Source organism: Myotis daubentonii, chromosome 11 (genome assembly GCF_963259705.1).
Source record: "Myotis daubentonii chromosome 11, mMyoDau2.1, whole genome shotgun sequence".
Classification (NCBI taxonomy): Eukaryota; Metazoa; Chordata; class Mammalia; order Chiroptera; family Vespertilionidae; genus Myotis; species Myotis daubentonii.
In genome coordinates this window covers 26467770-26476429 of record NC_081850.1, presented here as the reverse complement: position 1 = coordinate 26476429, position 8660 = coordinate 26467770, and the positions used below count along the sequence as shown (strand labels likewise).

The following is an 8660-nucleotide window of genomic DNA, read 5'->3' as shown; positions in this document are numbered from 1 at the left end:
TGAAGAGCCTTTTTCAAAGGCTTTGTCCTTCAATCCAATGTAAAATGCAAGAAACCACCCAGGAAATGGGAAGGCACAGATCATCTGCACAGAGTAGAGGCCCACTTCAAAGCAGAGCTCCCTTTACTGGAACTACCCAAGTTTATAGAGTCATGTCAGACATTGGGAAGTTCCCAGAAAAGAAACTGGGGCGCCGGCCTGCAGTAGTTACCACCTGCCCCCAAGAGCCCCTTCCCGCCCCAGGGCAGTCGGGGAAGCCCGTGCAGAAGGGAGCAGTGCAGGCCCAGGCAGAGCCAGTGCAGAGGCGTCATTTCCAGCGCAGGGCTCCCTCCTATGACGTGACAAATGCCGTGTCCAGCCGCCACACAGCTATCTTGGCTGGCCAGGGCTCTACCAATGCTAGACATACCAGAAATGAGGACAGACCCCCCCAAAACGTTGTGGCATCAAAGGGTCAGCAAATATGCCAGAAGCACCCTCAATCTGTGCCCCTCAGGGGGACTCTGCCCCATGCAAGCCCCAGCTACAGGCCTCAAGCTGCCAAGGGGCCTCCTGCTGTTCTCACCACTGCTGGAGGCGCTGCCTTCAGAGGTCAGCCTCCACGATTTAGACACACAATGCTGCTCTATAATTTCCAGGGGCAAACATTTCCCACCCCCAAGTAATTCCCTCCTTGTGAGGAATATTGACTTGCCTAATAAATGTGTCTGTAATAACAGTGATGTCTTAACTGTGTCCTGAGTTGGGGGCAAGGGTTTCTCAGGGCTTGCGCTTAAGGAAAGAAAGGAGTAAGTTCAGCTCCTACTGACTGCTTCCTTTGGCTTCCAAAAGTGACCATTCCCTGGAGCTCTTGTTGAGAACTAGATACCATGTGCCCTCCCCCTAAGCCCACTTCCTCCCTGATGAGGTTTGAGGAGATGGGCTCTGTCTCCTTCCTCATAGCTTAGCCTGAAGGAACATGGATAGCAGCCCACCCCTTGCCCTTCAGGGAATGCTGTATGTCCTGGAAGGCAGCAGGGAAGACAGGCCTTCCACATCTGAAGAAGATCAAGGACGGGTATATTTTTCAGAAAGTGTTAGTGAAGAAGAGACAGTGGCTTAATCGTTAGAAGTCAGTGATCAGAGGATCCCACAGGTGGGTGAACCCTGAATAGGAGTGTTTGGGGGGTATTGTTTTTCCCCTGACAAATGTGCACACACACCCACCCACCCTTTCTACAGTGGTCTAGAGGGAAGGCAAATCCACTTGTACAGACTGAAACACAAAAATGGAATGAGCGTCCCCATGAGCACTTCAGGTAGCTTTTCCAGTAAACCTTGTGAATCCTGAGTGTAAATAGAAAAAACCAAACCAAACAAAAACCAAACAGAGCCCCCTTTCACTACCACACTAGCATCTTCTTGTCTAGAGTTATGCCGTTGGCCCTGCAATGTCTGAAGCTAGAGACCACAGAAAAAATGCAGAACAAAAAGGAACTAAAGGTGGAATGGGCCCCAAGGCAGGGGCCGTGAAGGGGTGAGCAGGCAGCGGAGGGTTGTAACATCCATGTGGACAAGCGGCCAATAACGCAGCCTCCCAGTTCCCACACCATCTCATCTTGGGGTCCTTTACTGCCGCTCCAGTGCAGTCACTGCCACACTGCAGACCTTATGACCAGGAACATCTCTGCCTCAGGAATAATATAGTCTGACCTTTGACCCTTTGGCCTCATCCCCTATCCTTCCAGCATAGATGCCCATTGTTAGTTTTTCAATTCCAGGTCATTCATTTATCCACTCACTCCCTGTCAATCCACAAAGCTCTTGGCTTCCTCGCTTACTAAGGTAGACTTGATGGTCCATCTAGTGACTAACATTTCAAAAGCTCCACGACAATGGGCCCCCCTTCCAGTTCCCTTTAATCCTTCCTACAAATTTCAACTCTGTGTTTTTCTAGAAATGGCTTCCTATAAGTAATGACCACTACTACATTAGATCTCACAATGGGTTCTACTGGTTCCATGGAACTATCTGGAACTCATTCATTCCACAAATAATGCTCCGATGCTTACTAACATGTGAACAAAACAAATGGAGCTCAGTTCCCTGTTTCCTTTGTCTAATCTCTCTAGAAAGCCCCTCAAATCCATGGCAAATCTCACTTTCCTCAAACTGAGGGCATCACCACTTGCTCAACAGATGCGCTGGGCCACTGTTCAGAGAGGAGCATGAAGCCATGAGATGGGGACTTTTCAACAAAATATTAAAAATAACAACACTGTGTTTCCAAATATTTAGAAGAATTTTTCCTGTTATGCATGCAAATGACATAAATGCAGATCAGATACACTTGTTTATCTCTTTCTTTCCAAAAATGCCATTAAAAGTAAAATATGAGATGAAAAGATGCTCAATGTCACTAGCCATCAGAAAAAAATGCAAATCACAAGCATTTTGTGAGATAACAACAGACACACACACAAAAAGGCTAGAAGCAGTCTCTCGCTGAGAATGCCGAGAAGGCGGAACCCTCACACATAGCTGCGGGAATGGAAAATGGCGCAGCCACTTTGACCAAGAGTCTGGCCCATCCTCAAAATGTCAAACAGAGAGTTTCCATATGACCCAGCAACTCCACCTCTAAGTACACACTCCTGAGACATGAAAACACATGTCCACAGCAAACTTGTAAACAAATGCTCACAGCAGTAGCATCCAGTATTCATAATACTCAAAAGGTGGACACAACCCACATGTCCATCAGCTGAGGAATGGTAAATAAAATGTGGTTTATCCATGCAATGTCATATCTTTTGGCAATAAAAACTATGAATACATGCTATAACATGGATGGACCCTGAAAGCATTATGCTAAGTGAATAAAGCCAGTCACAAAGGATCACATGTGATTCCATTCATATGAAATGTTCAACACAGACAAAACTAGAGAAATATAAAATACATTGGTGGTTGCTTAGGGCTGGGGGTGGGGGAAGAAAGGGGAGGAGAGATGACAACTAAAGATTGTAAGTTTTCTTTTTGAAGTCATGAAAATGTTTTAAAATTAACTGTGGGGATGTACATATCTGAAAATCCTAAAATCATAAAATTAGACACTTTAAATGGGTGAATTGTATGGTATGTGAACTATATTTAAACAAAGGATTGAAAGAGAGTAAGTACTTGAGAAGGACAAATAGGGGAAAGGATAAGGAAAAAGATGTCAGCACATTTCCGGACTCAGAGAGGGAATGCAGGCAAGAAATGTAAGGAAATGACACGGCTTCATTTTAGCAGTTTATAATCTAAATAAAGGAGCTGTAGTGGTTGTAACTATTCAAGGATTAGCTGGCATGGGGAGAGGAAGTAAATACATATACCACATCAACAAAAACTACATTATTTAAAAAACGAGAGAGATGCCAATAGGAACTTCAGTAAAAAGTAGATTTTGGAAAACAATCATTAATGTTTAATAGAAGGAAACATCAGTGTGAGTAAAACAAACAAACAAAAAACCACACACACACAGCCCAAAATGTACTGCTAAATATAATCACAATCGTGCTCAGAAGCTACGCTAAAGAGAAGCCCACTCCAGCATCAAAATGTGTTTGTTCCTGGGTTGTGGACTGTGTTGTTACAATTGCTATGTAAACTAAAGAATTAAAAATGTTGTGGAAAGAGAAGGAAGTTGGCAGAAGAAAGAGGGATCAGAGGGCTGCATACTGTATTGGTGAAGGGAACTGGATGCGGTGGTTCTCAACCTGTGGGTCCCAACCATGGGAAAACACACATAGCATACCAGATATTTACGTTATGATTCATAACAGTAGCAAAATTACTGTTATGAAGTAGCAACGAAAATAATTTTATGGTTGGGGGTCACCACAACATGAGGAACTGCATTAAAGGGTTGCGGCATTAGAAAAGTTGAGGACCACTGATAGAGGCTAGCTCGGCTATTAGGGGCCTATAGCCTTAAAGGGGTTTTGCCAGTAAAAAGATTACTAAAGATTTTAGAGATGTTTGCCATTGGTCCATGGGTGTGCCATGGCCTCATCGCCCTCTCTGTCTTGCTTTCTGTTCATTGGTACAGTCTGATCTGCTCCCCCATGCTTTTTTAAAATTTCACTTTTCAAACTGAGGCCATCTCCACTTGCAGATGAGAACTGCTGGGACTCTCATGACAAAAACATTTTTGCTCAGATAAGACAACACTTCCCATCCTCCTAGTAACTTTGCAGGGCACTTTGTTCTTCTATTAGTTTTTTTTTTCCTGAGGAAAATTATCTGTGACCATGAATTGCAAGAATTAACATCAACATCATTAAAATGTCTATACTACACAGAGAAGTCTATAGAATCAACACAATCCCTTTTAAAATACCAATGGCATATTTCATAAATCTAGAAAAATATTCCCAAAATTATATGGCACCAAAAAAAGACCCCAAATAGCCTTAGCAATATTTAAGAAGAAGAAAGTTGGAGGGAGCACAATACTGGATATTAGACTATACCACAAAGCCATTATAGTCAAAACAGCCTGGTACTGGCATAGAAACAGACATAGAGATCAATGGAACAGAACAGAGGGCCCAAAACTTCTCAAAACCACAATCACTGCAACTGTGTTTGGTGATGTATTGTTGCAGATCAATTAATTTCGTATACTGTTGGACAGAATAGTTAAGAACATGAAGAAATGAGAAAATATTACCTTTAAAGACCTTTGCATGGTTAAAATTTATCCCATCTATCAATAAAGATCTCCAGAAAACACGTTTTGGTAGAGTATTACCAACTCCCACTCTGCATATATCATGTGTTTTTTCCCCTTCTTCGACCCCAGCAGATATGTTAGCTGAACACATGATCTCTTAGCTAAACACCCCAGTCTGAGGTTCCCAACCTCCTTTCCATTTAACACTAGAAAGACTGAAATTTAGTATATACCTATATTGCCCAAAAGCAGTCAAAATGACTGCATTGTGAAAGAATAATATCGGAGCACTCTTCACTTATGTTCCTTAGTTTTTCCAATAACTCACTTCTATTCGACATTTCTTTCATGAATTTAGGGCGCAAAAGAAATAAAATAAACAACTTATTAGAACAAGTATCACTGCATAAAGATTCGAATAACAAGTACTAGTTTAGCTTATTGAACAACTGCAACTTATCAAGTATCGACAATTTATCATGTACTTGTATGTTATCATGTGACAGTAATCGAGAAAAAATAAAAACTGTTATTTCAATACAGAGCCTAACTGGTCATATAAGAAATTTACTCAATTCAATAATAAGAGTCATAATTTCCGCCCCCCGCCCCCCCAAGCAGTCAAAATGATGCTTCTGGGCAATATAGGTATAACACACACACACACACACACACACACACACACATATATATATATATATATATATATATATATATATATATATATATACCAGAAATGAAGGAGGGGGAGGTAACGACAATTATTAATAAACGCATTTATATGTTGTACAAAAAGTCACAAAATTCTAAGACATTGTGTCCTTATATACATAGTATACATAATTGTTTTTCTAATTGAAATTAAAAAGCAGTCAAAATGACTTCCTTGGGCAATCTAGTGTTAAATATTACACATGGTGTAAGGTCTTGAAAACAAGATGAGAGAGCGATGTAAGTTAATATAATGGTCCTTAAAAGAAATGGACATAGGCATGCATTCACTTTTCCGTGTTCCACTGGCCAGGATAAAGATGTGTGCTAAGCCACCTGATTCTCCACTTTTGGCTGAAGATAACACCTTGGGAGAGCACAAGTGTAAGAGAGAAGGACGGTGCCTCACCAACTCCACTGTCACCAAATATGCTGCTCTGAAGGAGAGAAAAATGAAGTAAATAAAACTCTCTTGTTTAAGCCAATTTTTTAAAGCAGTCTAGACTGAATTCTAAATAATATATTAAAACTAATCCTTACAACTCTAAAGGAAATAAAAGTCCCAATATTGAAGTTTGGGACAGTTTCTCAGTGGTTAGAGCATCGGTAAGTGCACTGAAGGGCATGACCCTGGGTTGCTGGTTCCACCCCAGGACCCTGTCAAGGAGTGTGCGGGAGGCAACCAATGAATGTCTCTCTTTCATCTCTCTCTCTCTCTCTCTCTCTCTCTCTCTCTCTCTCTCTATATATATATATATATATATATATATATATATATATATTTTTTTTTTTTTTTTCACATATTCATCTCATTATATACTCTCTCCCTGCCCACACCGGGACATTCTGCAGAAACTGCGAGGCTCATGGAACTAATCCTCTCACCTCCCATTTGTAAGCAAAAACCATTTTTAAATTAACACAAACAAAAATTTCTCTCAGATAGTCTTGTTTTTCACTGTTGAGAGCATTAGAGTCCAGTAACCACTGAGATAAGTCATTGGAGTACTTGAGGGCAGGGGGTGTCCTTTGTAACTCTGGAGAACTTAATATCTGGAAGCAGCCCCCAGAAGTTGCTGAAAACTTGCCCTGCAGGGCCTCTGTGAGGCTTGCCCCATAACAGTCCCGCTCCAGGCGTTGGAGACAACAGTCAGGCCAATAATGAGGACATTGATGTAAATCCTCAAAACTGTCTTCGTCAAGCAGTTAGAATGCTTTGTGTTCAAAAATCAACACGCAAAAGGAAGAGATCCACATGCTAAGAAGAACACATTTTCCTCTTCCCCCACCCCCAAATATGCTGACTTTCAGGAAAGGTAGGGAATATCTGATTTAGATACAAGCAAGATTATAAATAGTTCCGGTATTAAATAAGAGGAGCCCAAAGTAATAAGAGGGTAACAACACTCACTCACTGTAACAGAAAGACTCTGGGATGAAAGCATATATAACCTGAGATGAATGAAGACGTGAAGGGGATGAAATGAAAGAGCACATTCAGTGGCAGATGATATTAATGCAGATTGCTAAAGGGAGAGACAATCTACAAGGAATAGGCATTCTGCTTAGAAAGGGAGCAGTAAGGAAAATCGAATAAAGAAAACTCCCCATTCGAGGAAAACACTTCAAATTGAAAACTGAGAGGGATCACACTAGCTAAGAAAGATAAGTGAATAGACATGAATTCCAACATGATGTCACGAAATTTACATTTTGAAGATTAAGAATACATACCCAGCCCTATATTAGAGCGTCGTTGTCCCAATACACCAAGGTTGTGGGTTCAATCCCTGGTCAGGGCACATACAAGAATCAACCAATGAGTGCATAAATATATAGAACAAACCGATGTTTCTCCCTCTCTAAATAAATGAATAAAAAGAATTTTTAAGAATACATACTGAAGTCACTCATTCAGAATAGAAAAGACACCAGAGTTTCAGCTCAGTAATAAAATGACACAGAAGAAATGCTCCTACCAGGACTTAAGATAAAATGACCAGGCCACAAGTATTACATACCCAGCCAAGATTAAAAAGATAACATCAGATATGCTACCCAAGCATTTATTCTATTTAAAATGGCACATGTAGCCCTGGCCAGTTTGGCTCAGTGGATAAAGCATCGGCCTGAGAACTGAAGGGTCCCAGGTTCGATTGCGTTCAAGGGCACATGCCCCGGTTGTGGGCTCGATCCCCAGTAGGGCGCATGCAGGAGGCAGCCAATCAATGATTCTCTCTCATTCATTGATGTTTCTAACTCTCTCTCCCTCTCTCTTCCTTTCTGAAATCCATAAAAATATATTTTAAAAAGTAAAATTAAAAACAAATAATAATTTTTTTAAAAAAAAATGGCATATGTATTCTTATCCAAGTTAGCATAACTGAATTAAGTACTAAGAACTGAATATAAATATGGATAAATCACAGCAAAAATATAAAATTAACCCCCGTCTCCCACATCCTCTTGGCTGTTTTATGTTGCTGTGCTGGCCACCACACACTCTTCATGCCTACCTAGTAGCCATGCCTCCCCAAAACTGAGGAAATCAATGACTTCCTGTTCACAGCCAGGAGAAAGGACACTAAATGTGTCCAGATGAAGAAAAGTAAGATATCTTTATACCTTGGTCATCACAGACACAGGGCATGCAGAGAAACTGAAGCAGTCCCTGCCTTCAGGTTTGGCAGTGAAGGAACTGAAATGAACCAGACACGCTGAACCAAAGTGTGTTAAAATTTTAAAAATTAAAATTACGCATGGAAACCTAAAGCTCATACATATTATTTCTATAATAAAATACATAAAAATTCAAAAATATGAAAATTCATTATGTAAAAATTGATGTGATTTATAACCCAAGATTAAAAAGTAATATGAAATTAAAATAATAAAAGAACCACATTCCTAATATTTCCTTAAAGAGACATTTTATTAGACCAAACATTTCTTGAGGAAAGTCTAATGTTTTAATTATTATATTACTACAGATTTATGATAATGTAGATTAAATATTTATCTTCCAAACAACTGTAAGAAAAGCAAATAAACCATTTTCAACCAAAATAGTAGTAAGCAATTTTTAAATGACAGCAATAAAATAAATTATTATTAGGTTGAGAGAATTCAGACACTGTCTGCATAAGTAAAATTGGCTTTAAAACAAAATTTGACAATCGGATACATACAGAGGGTCATTCAAAATGATACAAGACAGTGTTTCATTAACAGATGGAAAACTGTA

General features: G+C 40.1%; 1 pseudogene; it reads left to right on the top strand.

The window, feature by feature from the left end:
• The first annotated feature begins 1413 nt into the window (after window positions 1-1413).
• LOC132212699 (large ribosomal subunit protein eL38-like) lies at window positions 1414-8123 on the top strand (annotated as a pseudogene).
• The last annotated feature ends 537 nt before the right edge of the window (window positions 8124-8660 follow it).